At 48.3% G+C, this 15544-nt stretch overlaps 1 long non-coding RNA gene across 1 annotated transcript in view; it reads left to right on the forward strand.

The window, feature by feature from the left end:
• Window positions 1–12423, forward strand: part of LOC121488219 — a 95208-nt gene extending 82785 nt beyond the window's left edge. Inside the window, exons 3-4 of the long non-coding RNA XR_005986998.1 lie at window positions 6130–6236; window positions 12135–12423. This is a non-coding gene — a long non-coding RNA (uncharacterized LOC121488219). The remainder of the gene's footprint in view (window positions 1–6129; window positions 6237–12134) is intronic.
• Window positions 12424–15544: the final 3121 nt, after the last annotated feature.

The following is a 15544-nucleotide window of genomic DNA, read 5'->3' on the forward strand; positions in this document are numbered from 1 at the left end:
TAATCTCCAGCTTTCCCCTCTAATAGAGACCCAGCTTCTTGTAGAAATTTTCAGGAGAAAACCCACAGGTTCTACTCCTCCCAGATGGGATTTTTTTTTTTTAAGATTTATTTATTTATTCATGAGAGACACAGAGAGAGAGGCAGAGACACAGGCAGAGGGAGAAGCAGGCTCTTCACAGGGAGCCCGATGTGGGACTCGATCCCAGATCCTGGGATCATGACCTGAGCCAAAGGCAGGCGCCCAAGATGGGATTTTGGTTTTAAGCTCTGCTTTTCTGTTAGCTTGTCTGTGTGGCCTAATGCTTGAAAGAAAAAGAAACATTATCTGAGTAATGTTGGCACTTAGTTGCGATGAAAGGCACAACATTGTTGGGACACCTGGGTGGCTCAGTGGTTGAGCAACTGCCTTTGGCTCAGGTCCTGGGATCGAGTCCTGCACTGAGCTCCCCACAGGGAGCCTGGTTCTCCCTCTGCCTGTGTCTCTGCCTCTCTCTGTGTCTCTCATGAATAAATAAAATCTTCTTTAAAAAAAGAAATTTAAATATCTCCATTTTAGATTCCTTAGAACCATAAATTGCTTTTCTGTTTTGTTTTGTTTTGTTTTTTAAAGACCATCACATAGTGGTGATGTGATGCTTCTGAGATACTTCATAGGAGAGAATCAACCTCTGATGAACTTGAGTCTCCTTGTCTCTCTGGTAGAAATCCCCTTTATAAACACAGCGGGGGGAAATAATAAAATAAAATAAAATAAAATAAACACAGCGGGAATCTAGGGTTTTCATCTCACCCAAAACCCTCCTCCAAATGGGAAGTTGGGTGAGTCTGGCTAACTGGGCTGGCGGGGACCCTGCAGGGCCATTGCAGGTAGAGGGAGTATCTCATTTGGTGCCTGGATCCTTGGAGACTTTTTTAAAACCAGCCTAGAACCTAGAGTCTAGTCAAGATCATATTCCCAAATTCCTTTCCCATGAAGACCTGGTAAAATGCTGCAGCGGTCTCAGTTTCGTCATTCATGTGCTGCTTTTCAGGGGCCTCACATCCTTACCCCAGGGACAGAAGCTTTGGGGTGCAGCGCAAGCACTTCTCCCTCTGCAGCTACTGCTTGGGTGTATAGCGCATGTTTGTTTCAAGGGGGTCTTGTTGCTGGGGGTCAGACGGGGGGGGGGGGGGGCGGCTGGGCAGCGCCAGTCTGTATCCAGAGATTCTGGAGCTGTTGCCCAAGGAGCAGTCAGACAGGAGGGGAAGGGAGGCCTCTTTATTTCCTCGTGGACATTTGCTGGGGTGCAAGGTCTTGCAGCAGATGATGTGGCTGAAGGACAGTGGAGGCTCCTGGGGGTGGAGGGAGCAAGAGGAGGTCTGGAGGGGGACAGGGGCAGCCTGGCCATCACAAGGGCCCTGGCTCAGGAGACACTCTTCTAGCTCCACGGCCACTGCCCAAGTCACGCTGTTCAGCGCAGGTCTTTCCCATCAGGTCTTCCTTTCCAGTCCTCCTCCGCTGCCCACTCGCACCTCTCATCACAGATTCTTCTGTCTCCAGGGCTTCATGGGCAAGCACCCCTGGCACCAGGCTCATAGTTTAGGAACAGGTCCTACCCCCAGGGCCCTTCCCCAGGCCATCCCCCCCACCCCAAATAATTTTGGCTTCCTACTGTGAAGCTGGTTCTGTGACCTTTCTTTTCCAGAAATATGCTAATTGGTTTTCTTCCCTTGTCTCTTTCTCCCCCTTCCTGGAGGGTAGCTACCTCGGGACCTGCTGACATTAGGAAGAAGCTACCTGCCAGGTGTTTCCTGGGCTTGACAGGTGTGCCCGCAGGCCCACCCCCCGGGCTCTGGTGTCACAGTCCTCCACGCCTACCTGGCCAGAAGAGGTGGGGTGGGTGGGGGCCTGCCTCCTGGCCTCCTGAAGCAGCAGCCTTGGAGCACTGGGCCCCCACCCCCTGCTCCCCTGGGGCCCAGGGTGTTACCCCTGAGAAGGTTTGTGAAGAGACCTGGAAGTTAATACCGCCTACACTTGACCTGAGGAGTAGAGTGTGGGTTTTGGAACTTCTTGGGAAGCGTTGGGTCATTCGCTGTGTCAATGGGAGAGAAAATTGCTTGGATTCAAGTAGCGATGTTTTAATACCTGCTCTTTATTTATGTAAGACACGGGCTTCCCACTGTTGTCATCTCGTTTTTGGACGTGTTTTTATAGCAGAGTGCTTGACCTCACACCTCCTTACTTTCTCACCTCCCCACCACCCCCGCCCTCTCTGCAATAAAAGAGGCCCATCAGAGGACCCAGGAGGCCCAGAGGCTTTTCCGGGGCATGGAAGTGATATTGTACCTCTCCAGATTTTGAAGAAAACAGAATAGATTTAGATTTATGGAAAAGTTACAAAGATAGAATGGAATTCCCATATACCCCTCACCTGGTTTCCTCTGTTAACATCTGACATCACTAGGGGACATCTGTCACGCCAAGGAACCAAACTGGTACATTATTATTAAGTAAATTCCACCTTTTATGCAGATTTCACTAGTTTTCCTCCTACAAAGCCCTTTCTGTTCTAGAACCCCATCCCCACCCCCCTGAGGGTACCACATTGTATTTACTTGTCCTTAGTCTCCTCTGGCCTGTGGAAGTTTCTGACTTCCCTTGTTTAAAAAACTTGGGCACTTTTGAGAAATACTGCTCAGGTATTTTTTGGAATGTCCCCCAATCTGCATTTGCCTGATGCTTTTGCCATGGTTGGACTAAGGTTATAAGTTTGGGGAAGGAAGACCACAGAAGTGAAGTACCATTCTCATCATGATATGTCAAGAGTACACATCACCGACATAACTCATCACTGATGTGAACTGTCATATCACTGTCCCCTCTTTCCATACTGCACTCTGGAAAATAAGCCCACTCTCAGGGGAGGTGGAGGAAAAAGCTAAGCTCCACCTGTGAAGGAGGGAGATCACTTAAATTATTTGGAGAGATCCCAGAGATGTTTTTGATTTTGTTTTTGTTGTTGTTGTTGTTGTTGTTTTTTAAGATTTTATTTATTCATTAGAAACACAGAGAGAGAGGCAGAGACACAGGCAGAGGGAGAAGCAGACTCCCTGCAGGGAGCCTAATGTGGGACTCTATCTAGGACCCCAGGATCACCCCCTGAGCCCAAGGCAGAGGCTCAACTACTGAGCCACCCAGATGCTCCCCAGAGATGTTTTTAAAGGAAGCCAGAAGTACCCTCGAACACTTACTAGAGGGGATCCCTGGGTGGCACAGTGGTTTAGCGCCTGCCTTTGGCCCAGGGTGCAATCCTAGAGACCTGGGATCGAGTCCCACGTCGGGCTCCTGGTGCATGGAGCCTGCTTCTCCCTCTGCCTGTGTCTCTGCCTCTCTCTCTCTGTGTGACTATCATAAAAAAAAAAAAAAAAAAAAGGAACACTTACTAGAAGGCCAGTGGTACTTGATGCATGGATTTTGTAGGGCTGGTGTCACAGAGACTGTTTAGCAACTGTTCATAAGTCTGAAAATGTGTATTAGACTGAAAGGCTATTTCCATGCAAGCTGATGCACCCCTATTTCCCTATTTTAGGACCAAGGGTCTCATTTCCCCAGATCCTAGGAGTGGTGGCTTCTCCCAGACATTGCTTGCCTCTGAAGAGAACTACCTTCCCACGGGGTCCCCCACATCCATGACTGGTTAATACAGGTGCTGGGGTCTGGCTCCCTGGCCTCAGTGGTAGACAGTTCTGAATGGCCATGCCAGCATCAGGGCTTCTGGATAGGCTGAGGCCTCTGTGACAACCGTGTCTCAGTTCATCTCTCCCCCTGCCGGGTGCTGAAGGCCTGTTGCAGTAATTAAGACTGAATCTAGACCCCAGGCATTGCAGACGAGGATTACATGCAATTCAATGATATCTTTGCGCTCCCACTGTCTGCTCAGTGCTAGGAACCAATGAAGCAGCGATCACAAGTGTGATGAGAACGAGAAGGAAAGTTTGAAGTGTTGTAGGGGGAGTTCACTTAGAGGGCATCAATGAAGGCCTCTCTGTGAGGATATGTTACAGCTGAGATGGGAGGGATGAGCTGGAGGGAACCACGTGTATGGGAGGCAGGGAGGCTGGGAGGTGGAAGGTTTCCTGAAGAAAAGCTCACCAGGCAGAGAGAACAGTATGCACGTCAAAAACAAACCAGTGTCAAGAGAGACATCTGGAAGAACTGAAAGAAGGCCAGGATGTCTGGAACTGAGCAGTATATATATATATATATATATATATATATATATATATATATATAGAAAGAAAAGTTTGTTTCCTGGAAAAAAATCACATGATAATTTAGTCATGTGGAATAGTTCTACTTCCTTAAAATGAGCTTGTTCTATAGACTTTAACACATAAAGTTCAGTGATTTTTTAATAATAAATTTACAGCTCAGATATTCTGCTAAATTTATGTAAAACATACATAAATCTCAAGTGTTTCAAAAATTAAATGCTAAGCCCAAAAATGTGTATTAGACTGAAAAGCTATTTCCGTGCAAGCTGATGCACCCCTATTTCCCTATTTTAGGACCAAGGGTCTCATTTCCCCAGATCCTAGGAGTGGTGGCTTCTCCCAGACATTGCTTGCCTCTGAAGAGAACTACCTTCCCACGGGGTCCCCCACATCCATGACTGGTTAATACAGGTGCTGGGGTCTGGCTCCCTGGCCTCAGTGGTAGACAGTTCTGAAAGGCCATGCCAGCATCAGGGCTTCTGGATAGGCTGAGGCCTCTGTGACAACCGCGTCTCAGTTCCTCTCTCCCCCTGTCCAATCCCACCTCTCTTATAACCCTGCAGGCATCATTTCTGAGAGAATTCTCCAATAAACTACCTGTATGCAAATCTCTGCTTTTGAAGCTGTTTTTTGGGGAAGTTGACCTATAACAGGTCTATACCGTTGGTTAGATAGGGCTGCTAATGCAAATTACCATAAACTGAGTGGCTTAAAACAGTAGAAATTTATTCTCTCTCAGTTCTGGAGGCCAGAAGTTCACAATCTAGGTGTCAGCAGGGCCACACTCCCTACAGAGGCTCTTGGGGAGAATCTTTTCTTCTGCTTCTGGTGGCTGCCTGACTCCAGTCTCTACCTCCGTCTTCACATGCCTATCTACCCATGTCTATTTAGCTCTTTTCTCCTCTTCTAAGGACTTATCATTGGTTTCAGGGCCCACACTAATCCAGGATAAGCACCTCTTGAGATCCATAACTTAATTACATCTACAAAGACCCTTTTTCCAAATAATGATAATATCTAAAGGTTCTGGGTGGGCACAACTTTTGGGAGACCACACTCAAACCACTACACACACTCAAATATTAAAAATGTTATACCCTAGGATGGGAACTTATCTATAGATGATTTAAATTTTCTTCTTTGTACTTTTTTATTTCAAATTTTGTACAGTGAATGTATATTACTTTTGCAAGAGTAATTGTTTCTTAAGTTGGTAGTTTGACCTAGAGTGTACAGTCTGAATTAAAATGTATCTGCTCTCTGAATAGAGGGTAAGAGTTGGTGACCACAGATATGCTGAAATACTGTCCCATTATAAAACTCTTAGACCCTGAATTCTTTTTTTTTTAAGATTTATTTATTTGAGGGAGAGAGAGAGAGAGAGAGCACATGAGCAAGGGGGAAGAGCAGAGGGAGAGAATCTCTAGCTGCCTCCCCACTGAGCACAGAGCCCATGCAAGGCTTGATCTCACATCCCTTACGATCATAACTTGAGTCAAAATCATGAGTCAGGGGCACCTGGGTGGCTCAGATGGTTGAACATCTGCCTTTGGCTCAGGTTGTGGTCTCCGGGTCCTGGGATCGAGCCCCACATGGGGCTCCCAGCTCAGCGGGGAGTCTGCTTCTCCTTCTCCCTCTGCTTCCTGGCCCCACTCGTGTGCTCTCTCTCTTTCTCTCTCTCTCTCTCTCAGATGAATAAATAAAAATCTTAAAAAGAAACCAGACAAACAAAATTGTGAGTCGGATGCCTGGCCGACCATGCCACTCAGGTGCCCTTAGATCCTGAATTCTTAAATGAAGTATAATTTTGAAGACATTGCTAGGCTTACAGGAAGTATGGTGACTAAGTTCTTTTCCAACCTTTTCTCCCCAGAATATGGAAGATGAATCCAAAATTGCATCCAGGAGTAAAAGTCAACCTGCGAATAAGTGTTAATATGGGAGCCAGTCTGGGCATGGGAGCCTTGATCCAGTAGCAAGGTAAGGCGGCCACATTGAACCCAAGAAAGTCTTAAGGGGCTTAAATGGTCCCAGATTAATAGCATCACTCTGAATCTAGACAGAAACAAATGCAAATTATCTACTTGCCTCATCCCCCAAAATAAATTCTTAACAGATTGAAGAATTAAATATAAAAGCAAAACTTTAAAACTTTTAGAAAAAATACTGGAGAATCTATGAGTTCTGGGGGGGGAGGCATCCTTAAATAAGACATAGTACTAATCCTAAAAGAAAAGATTAATGAATGAAACTACATTAAAATTATTATACCATAGGGACACCTGGGTGGCTCAGTGGTTGAGAGTCTGCCTTTGGCTCCAGGGGTGATCCTGGGGTTCTGGGATTGAGTCCCACATCAGGCTCCCCAGAGGAAGTCTGCTTCTCCCTCTGTCTGTGTTTCTGCCTCTTTCTCTCTCTCTGTGTCTCATGAATAAATAAATAAAATCTTAAAAAAAATAAAATTATTACACCATAAAGAAAATTAAAAGACAAACTCCAAACTGGGAGAAATGCATATAATCAACAAAGGATTGGTTTCCAGAATATATAAAGGATTCCTATAAATCTAAAAGAAAAAGACAAACAATCCAAGGGGTTAAATGAGCAAGAGATAAAACAGGCATTTCACACACACAGAAAAAAAAACCCACACAAATGTTTGGTAAACACATGGGAAGATTCTCAGCTTCATCAGTGAAGGAAATACAGGGCAGGCCGGACCATTTTAAGACCATCACAGGCCCAACTTATGCTTATTTTTGAAGGCTTCATCTAATATTTCACATGCTATAATGCAACCATATCCCACATTCAGCCCATTTACTCAATATGTATTTTTTGAGTACCTACCAGGTGCCAGGAAATGTTCTGTGCACTTGGAACATATTGGTGAACAAGTGTGGTTAAAATCTCTGCGCTCATGGAGCTTACATCAGGTGCGACGTAGATAGCAAGCATGAAGAGGTAACTATATGTCGTAGTGTTGCTAGGAAGCAATGAGTGTCATGGGATAGAGAGGAAGAGTCATGTGGGGGGAGAAGAGGGTGGTAGGATAGAAAGCTGCGGGCTGGTATTTAAACAAGGTAGGTCTCATAGTGTCTCCCTTGCTTGTCAGTTCCCTTGAGCCCTTCAGGATGTTGCTTTCAGCTTGGAGGGCTTGCTCCTCTCAGAGATATTTGCAGGTGGGATGTGGGGAAACATTCTTGAGAACACCCCCAGCCCCAGCAGGAGGTACCCTCCAGTAGAGAAGGCAGGTCAGGGGTAGGAGAGACACTCCAGTGGAATATGTGAGGCAGAGGGGAACTTCTATCTCTTTTCTGCCATCCTCTCCTACAGCTCATCCCAGAATAGGGGCCACCTCTCAAAAAATCCATTAGAAAAAACTTTTCAGAGGAGAGTGTCTGTCCTCTGCCACTGGAGCTAGGGGGCAGGAGGGGCCTTGGGGTTGCTCATACTGGATAACCAATTATGTAGATGCAGCCTCACCATGCCAGCAGGAAGCATGAAATGTGATGGCTTGATGCACTTCCTTGGACAAGGAAGCATTGAAGGCAGCTCTCTGAATTCTGCAGGCTCTGCTTACAGGTACAAGTTGGATGGGGGTCTATCTCCTGGGAGTTTCTAAACAGTCCAACAAACAAGGTCTCCCGCGGGTATATTGATCTGTGGTTAGTGTTGGCCAAGTGGGAGCAGCCTAGAAGGTGCTATTGGCCAGTAATGGACACAGACCTCAGAAGACCACTTATGATGAGACCGTTGGGATGACAATTCTTTCCTGTAGGCCCCCAGCCATCAGCAGCTGGCATCTTAACTCAAGAGGCCCCCTACTCTCCTTTCTAGGGCTTCTCTTATGTCTCACTTTGCCTGATATCCTCAAGCACTGTCCAAGCCCCAATGGGATCAATCTCTGGCCCTTGTTAATCATTTTATTGCCACCCAATTGGTTTGCCCAAAGCCCCTTTTGCCCTGGACAGAGAGCCGGCCCTTTTTTCTAGGTCTGCAGGGACAGAGGCCCTGCCGTGAAGTCCCCAGAGGGAGGTAGCCAAGTGGCTTCTTTTTCACACTGGAATGCAACTTCACTTTCCAATTAGAGACCACACAGGATGAAAAATGTGAGCAAGGCAGCCTTTCCAGCATGAAAACCCACCAGCCTTTACGAGGAAGAGCAGTCGGGGGGCCTGCCTTCCAGTCCCACCTGTTTAAAACTCCCAGCCTCCTTCACTGGCTATCATGTAGGCCTCATTTTCCTTTACCTGCCCCCGGTCCAAAATTGAGATTCTATCTCTGGGACAGGTTGTTTCTCTGAGCATGTCCAGTCCCTACAGTCCACCTCCCAAGGCTTGTTTTCTTTTGGCTTGTGTGGCAGAGAAAGATGTCTCAGGCTTTTGAGACAAAAATAAAATTCAAACAAACTAAAACCAAGCAGGAAATCCACATCCTTCGTTAAAGATAGGCGCTCCTCCCTGGGACCCAGGGCAGGAGGTTAACGAAAGGCCCGCGAAGTCCTAAAAGGGACAAAGGTCTCAGCTACAACAGTGGAGCCATATGCATTCCTGATCCCTGGGCAGGGACCAGGGGCCACCCCACATGTCACTTCCTGCCATGCCGAGGGCCCGGGCCCAGTGGCCTTCCCCTACGGGAATGGAGAAGGTCTGTCACCACCTGAGGTGTCCCTTCGCCTCCCTCTTGATGGGGCAGCTGGGCTATGTTTTTCTATTTCCATTCTCCCTGCAAGGTCAACTTTCAGGGCAAATATCTAGCACTCTGCTGAGAGCATCATGTTTCCAGAAGCCCCTTGTTCCCAGGGCCAAGTGAGTGTTCGGTGGGAAACTGTGTCTTTCCAGTCACACGTTGGGGCTGCCCCTGGCCCTGGGGTCTGTTGGTTTCTTTCTCTCTTCCCTGCCTCCTGAGATCTTGCCTGGGAGCTTAAAGATGTGCCCAGAGCCTCCGATGGCGGCTGCCTCTTTGTTCCTTGGGCAGTGACCTTTATTGACATAATCTCAAACCCCGCCCCCCAGCCTCTTGAATCCCCCATTCTTTCCCTCTTTCTGGTTAGAGTGAAGGATTTTACTCTCAGGGGCCTAATCCTGTCGCTCTCTGGTGTGTGACTAATTCTCCCCCTCCCCCTCGGCTCCTGGCAAAGACGAAGGGGCCTATTTGCCGGACTAGGGGGTCTGCGCCCCTTGTCGGCAATCAAAGCACAGACACATTCCTCTGGGTGATTTCCTGCCCTGAAAATCCAACCCTGGAACACAGGCCTCCTCTGTTCCCTCCTGGCCACCAGGCACTGGGACCCGGACTTGGGGAGGGGGTGGTGTTGGTAGGATTTATGATATAGAAAGTAATAAGTCACCCTTCCAACCTGCCAGTGTCTAGTGTGAAAGCAAGTTGTATTGTTGTTCAGACAATATGACTCTCTGGAAAAGAAATAGTGTCCCCCTAAGAGCCGAATGGTTCTCCGGTGGCCACCCGTGGCAGAGGCTGCGTGAAGGTAACCCAGCAAAGGATGGAGGCTTCCTATCCTCAAAGCACCCCACACACCCCGGCGAGTCGGCTTCAGCTGCCTGATTTCTGAAGTTAAAAAGCACATAATTATGGTATTGTTTGGCTGCCAAGAATTCTGGGTTAATCTCAGTTTTATTTTGACTGCTACCTAAAATAGCTTGTCCCTGAGGACAGCAGCAAAGGCCAGGAGGCCAGAAAAAAGAAAGGCAGGCCTGAGATCTAAGCTGGCCCTCATTTGGGGTCCCAAACTAGGGTGGCTCATGAGTCCATGGGATCAGGCCCTTGGAGCCAAGGTCACCCCGTACCCCCATCCACTAGAGAGCTTTTCCTTCAACACTGGCCTAGGGCTGTCCTCTCCCTCACGGAAACAACAGTCACAGCCAGTCCCCAGCACGTTCTCTGTTCCCGCACACATTTGGGGTAGTCCCTGAAAGGGCTTAGAGTTCTGCTTCTGGGATCCAAGGAAGACAGGACAAATACTAAGAGCTGACATCCGGAGCACTCGTTACCCGGCAGACTCGGGTCTAAGTGCTCCCCTGTGCAGGAACTCCTTCCGTCCCCATAAATCCTCGTGGTGGGTCCTTTTTGCTATCTTCTAACACACTCAGAGCCACACAGCTGGTAGGTGGTAGAGGCGGTACTGGTGCCCAAGGAATCCTTGTTCCAAGGACGGCCCCCTCCCTGCTTTACCACGCTCCATTCTAGGAAGCTGAGTGATCACTGGACTCAAAAGTTCGGAAAGAACAGCTGCTGTCGGGGGAGAGGTGCATTCAGTTCCTCGGTGGAGGCCACCAGAAGAACGGGCCCAGTGAGTGGGGTTTCTCCTTCTCAGAGCACATAGGGAAGCCTCGCCTTAGGTATTCTCCATCACCCTCAGATCAACACTTACTGAGGGACCACTTTGTTCTGAAGGTCTCTGACCCACTGGGCTGTAGATTTCTACCCAAATCTCAGTGCTGTTAAAAGGAGAATCACAATAGGAGGCCATGTGTGCCCTTATAGAGGAATGCTTCCTGTGTGTAGTCAAGGAGGGCTCCTCGGGGGAGGGGACTTTTAGGATTCTGAGCCAAAGGTCCTGGGCTCCAGTCTGAAGGGCATGGCCGGAACTGAGTAACCACCCCCCTTCCCCTCACCACTGGCCCCCACTGTGCTGACTTCAGAGGAGCCTCCTCTACCCTTCCTTCCTGCCCCACCTACATGCCTATGAAATTTTTCCAGCCTGAGGCATCCTTGAACTTCTAAGGCTTCCCAAGCTGCCAGTCCAGCTACTGCCAGGGACTGCTATCTGTGTACTCTAACCATGGCTTAGCATGGCCTCCGCCAGCAGCGCCCATGGAGTTGGCTCAGGCTCTTCACAGCTGCTCAGCACCCTGATGCAGGCATGTGGCAGGGCGGGCAGGCACCCCAAGAGTCCAGGGGCAGGCACAGAGCACTTGGGTTCATTTTTTTTCTTCTCCTAAGTGAGAAAAGGCTCCCAGGACCAGTAATGTGGCATCGAGTAGGGGTGTGTTTCTTTTGTTCCTCAGAATGTTCTCTTTCTACCTTGTCTTGCTGTTGTTCATTTCTTTTAATAGAAGTGATTCTGAGTTCCTCTCATTGGAAAACAAAAGCAGAAACAACCAAAGGCAGGTAGAAGTTTTATGATCTTTGCCTATGAGTGGCAGGAGCGACTCCGGCAGTGACTTTGGTTCTCTATCAGGCACTGTGGCCGAGGGAGGGGACCGGGGGCCTAAAGGCACTGCCCTCCAGGGAAGGCAGGCATGGTTGAAGGGGGTTCATTATGAATAACAGAAGACACTCCTTTTACCCCACCACTCAGAAATCCCAAAGGTTCAAAGAGCTCTGTGCCAGGATGAAGGATGAAGGCCAAGTATATATTTCTTATTATAACACAGTATCACAGGAGATCTTTCCCAGGGGGACAAGGGCTCACAGATAAAGAGATGTAGCTTTTTTTTTTTTTTTTTAAGATTTTATTTATTCATTCATGAGAGAGAGAGAGAGAGGCAGAGACATAGGCAGAGGGAGAAGCAGGAGCTCAGTGTGGGACTCAATCTTGGGACCCTGGGATTGCAACCTGAGCCAAAGGCAGATGCTCATGCAGATGCTCAAACACAGCCACCCAGGTGCCCCAAGATGTAGCTTTTATACATGAGCTGACTATCACAGTGCCTGGTACTTAGTGGGCTTACCAAAACAAGAAGAGCTGTTATCATTATTTAGTATTTGGGGAATGAATGAGTCATTTGAAGGGTGGAGTGAATGGCAAAGGGTGTGGGTAGATGAGAGAGAAAAGATAGTGAGGGAGGCAGCCTCCAGTGATCCCACCCCTGGTATTCCCCTTGGGTAGCCCTCTCCTCTGTTGTTCCACAGTTGATCTGTGTGGACCAATAGAATACAGCCTTGCTGCAAGTGGGCCTATGGAGGCTCACGTGGTGAAGAGCTGAAGCCTCCAGCCAAGAGCCATTAAAGAACCAAAGATTTGCCAGCTGCCACATGAGTGAGCTTGGAAGCAAGCCTTCCCACCCCAGTCAAACCTTCCCATGTCTGCAGCTCCTGCCAACATCTTGACCCCAACCTTATGGGAGACCTTGAGCCAGAACCACCCAGCTGAGCCCCTTCCCAGCTGTGACCTTCAGAAACCATACAAAATAATAAAAGTTTGTTTTAAGCTGCTATGTTTTATTGTGACTTGTTGCACAGTAATAGAGAATTAATACAGGCAGTGTGGTGGAAGCTACTGGTGCCCCTTGGCCTATCTGCAGATTACCCTCAGCTTTGGTCAGCTCCCTTAAATGCTGTATTGATTAGCTGTTGCTACATAGCAGACCGCTCCCAATTTAGCAGTATAAAGTAACAACAGCTCTTTAGTTTATGATTGTGAGCTCAGCAACTTAGGGTGAGTGGTCCTTCTGGGCTAGGCTGGGCAGGGCTCAATAGGGCATGTGTCTGTAGTGAGCTGGCAAGTTGACTGGGGGCTGGTTGACCCGAAAGTGCTGAGCTAGGTGATTCATCTCTGCTCCCTGTGGTCTCTCAGCCTTTAGCAACCTAGCGTCGTCTCATTCACACGGTGGCAGCACGGTTCAAATCGAATCGTGTAGAGCAGATGCTGTAAGGTCTTTGGGGACCTAGGCCAAGAGTTCTCACGACTCTGCAAGCTTTGTATGCTATTTGTCGAAAGGCAAGTCTAAATTCGAGTAGAGAAGTAGAATCCACCTCTTGATGGAAAGAGCTGCAAGGCACGGCAGACGTTTTTATGATCTGTCCAGAACCTCTGTAGTTTCTACCTCAAGCACCTGGACCTCCAGGCCTGGGTGTTCTTTGGTCTTGAGAGTGTATTCAGCCCTTGCATGAGGCTGATGAGAAGGGCCACAGAGGCAACGCTCTCAGGTCAACCTACAACCGTGAGAAAGGAAGCTGGTGAACAAATCTCCCAGGCTCCTTGCCCTGGTCATAGAATTCTAAGGTGTGTCTACCCAGTCTCTCAGAGGGACCCTGGGGGATTGAACCCATAGTATCCCAAGCAGTCAACATCTCCTCATGCACCCCTTATCAGCACCCCTTCCTTCCTTGTCTCTCATGCCCCCACCGCCTTCCCAGGTTTTGGGGATGGCTTCCCTGTAGCAATCGCATACTTGCACCCACACCCTTATGGAAGGGCCTGCCTCTGGGGGATCCTACTCTAAGATGGGTAGGCAGGAGTTAGATCACCCCTGGTGTCACAGGCTACCCTAACAAATTCGAACTTACTCTGTGAACTAATACCATTTCACTGACTACCCCCCACCCCCACACCCCCAGACCAGTGCTCTTAAGTTAGTTCTACATTGTTTCAAGCTCTGGGTGTAAAACTATGTAGAACTTTAAAAAAACCTTTCCTCATTTATCTTTGAGTAAGTAATATACACACGTTCAAAATTAGAAAGCCACAAAAGGTCAAATCTATTTTTATAGCCATTTTCATTACCAAAGGAGCATGTAAATAGCCATTGTTTCCAGAGTGTTTTAAGCCAAGGGTAGGGTCTGACTCCTGGCCCTTCCCCCTCCAGCAGCCTGAAAGGGGTGGGGGGGCTCTTTCTACATCCCCCTGCCTGCAGACTTCTGCTTAAAGTAAAGCAGTTGTCCTGCTGCAGAAGGATGCTGACATTCTGGGCCCAAAGGAAACGGGGCAGTGTTGGCAGACGTCAACATCCTTGGCGGATGCCATCTTTCCTTCCTCAGGACAGATAATTGTCAGTTGACCGAGCTCTACCCAAATGCATTCATGTTTGCTGCTTGTTCTGACAGAAATTTTAAAAGTGCACCACTAAGGCCGAGCCTGCAGCTTTTATCTGCTAGCTGGGGAGGGGAAGAGATAGTGATTCCTGACACCCCAGGTCTTTCAATGTCCCCCAAAGAGCTTCCATCTGTCCACAATGTAGAGAAGTACAATCCAGTTAATTGCCCTGGTTCAACCAAACCATCGCATTTATTTAAATCAATCAAGCCGGGTAATAGTTTTTGAGTGTCTGCTCTGGGCCAGCTCTGGCCTCAGCCCTCTGAGGTATTTAAGTCACAGTGAGCCAGCTCAGGCCCTCAGGGAGGACTGGTGAGGCGGCAGGTCTGCTGGCTCTGAAACCAAGCAGGTATTTGGAGAACACAGCAGGCCCCAGCCCCCACCAGCTGAGGAGATCTTGGGCAACTTGGCTTCTCTCCAGAGCCTCCATTTCCTCACCTTTAAAATGATCCCCCCTGTTGCACCGGGGTGCGTGGAAATCCCAAAGATAGTGCTTTGTTTCCTTCCCTTTTCCCTTGAGGAACTTAGAACCTAGCCAAGAAAAGAAGACACAGGTGAAAGGATAAGCTATCTCCGAGAGATCATCAACAGTTCAAAATAAAACAAAGAGAAAAGAAAATGAAGGAAAAGAAGTCAAGAGAGATACACACGGGGTGATGAATTGACAAAGGTATTAGTCTGCAAGGGCGGCCTTGACAGTGTACCTCAGACTGGGTGGCTTCAACAATGGAAATGAACTTTTCTCACGGTTCTGGAGACTGGGAATCCAAGAGTAGAGCATCAGCAGGGTTGGTTTCATCTGAGGTCTCTCTTCTTGGTTTGTACGTGGCTGTCTTCTCCCTGTGTCTGTATCTTCATTTTTCCCACTTACAAGGACACCAGTCATACTGGGTGAAGGCTCACTTGTATGACTTCATTTTACCTTAATTACATCTTTAAAGGCCTTATCTCCATGGGGCGCCTGGATGGCTCCGTCAGTTAAGCATCTGCCTTTGGCTCAGGTCATGATCCCAGGGTCCTGGGATAGAGCCCCGCATCGGGCTCCCTGCCCAGTGGGGAGTCTACTTCTCCCTCTGTCCTTATCCCTGCTTGTGCTCACTCTCCATCTAATAAATAAACAAGATCTTTTTAAAACAAGATTTTAAAATGTATTTTAGAGAGATAGAGCATGTGAAGGGGCAGAGGGGAGGGAGGAAGGAGAATATCAAGCAGACTCCCCACTGAGCACGGAGCCTAATGCAGAATTTGATCTCAGGACCCTGCGGTCTTTTTTTTTTTTTTAAGATTTTATTTATTTATTTGAGAGACAGAAGAGAGATCACAGAAGGAGAGGGAGACGCAGACTCCCCACTGAGTGCAGAGCCTGCCATGGGGCTTAATGGATGCCAGTGATTGTGCTCAAGGGACCTGGGCATGTGCAACAGATGTGGCCTTGCTGGGCCAGGCTAGAGAGACAGGGCGAGGGCAGAGGGGCCTGGGGTTGAGGTGATGTGGGGCATCAGGGTAA

Source organism: Vulpes lagopus, chromosome 3 (genome assembly GCF_018345385.1).
Source record: "Vulpes lagopus strain Blue_001 chromosome 3, ASM1834538v1, whole genome shotgun sequence".
Lineage (NCBI taxonomy): Eukaryota > Metazoa > Chordata > Mammalia > Carnivora > Canidae > Vulpes > Vulpes lagopus.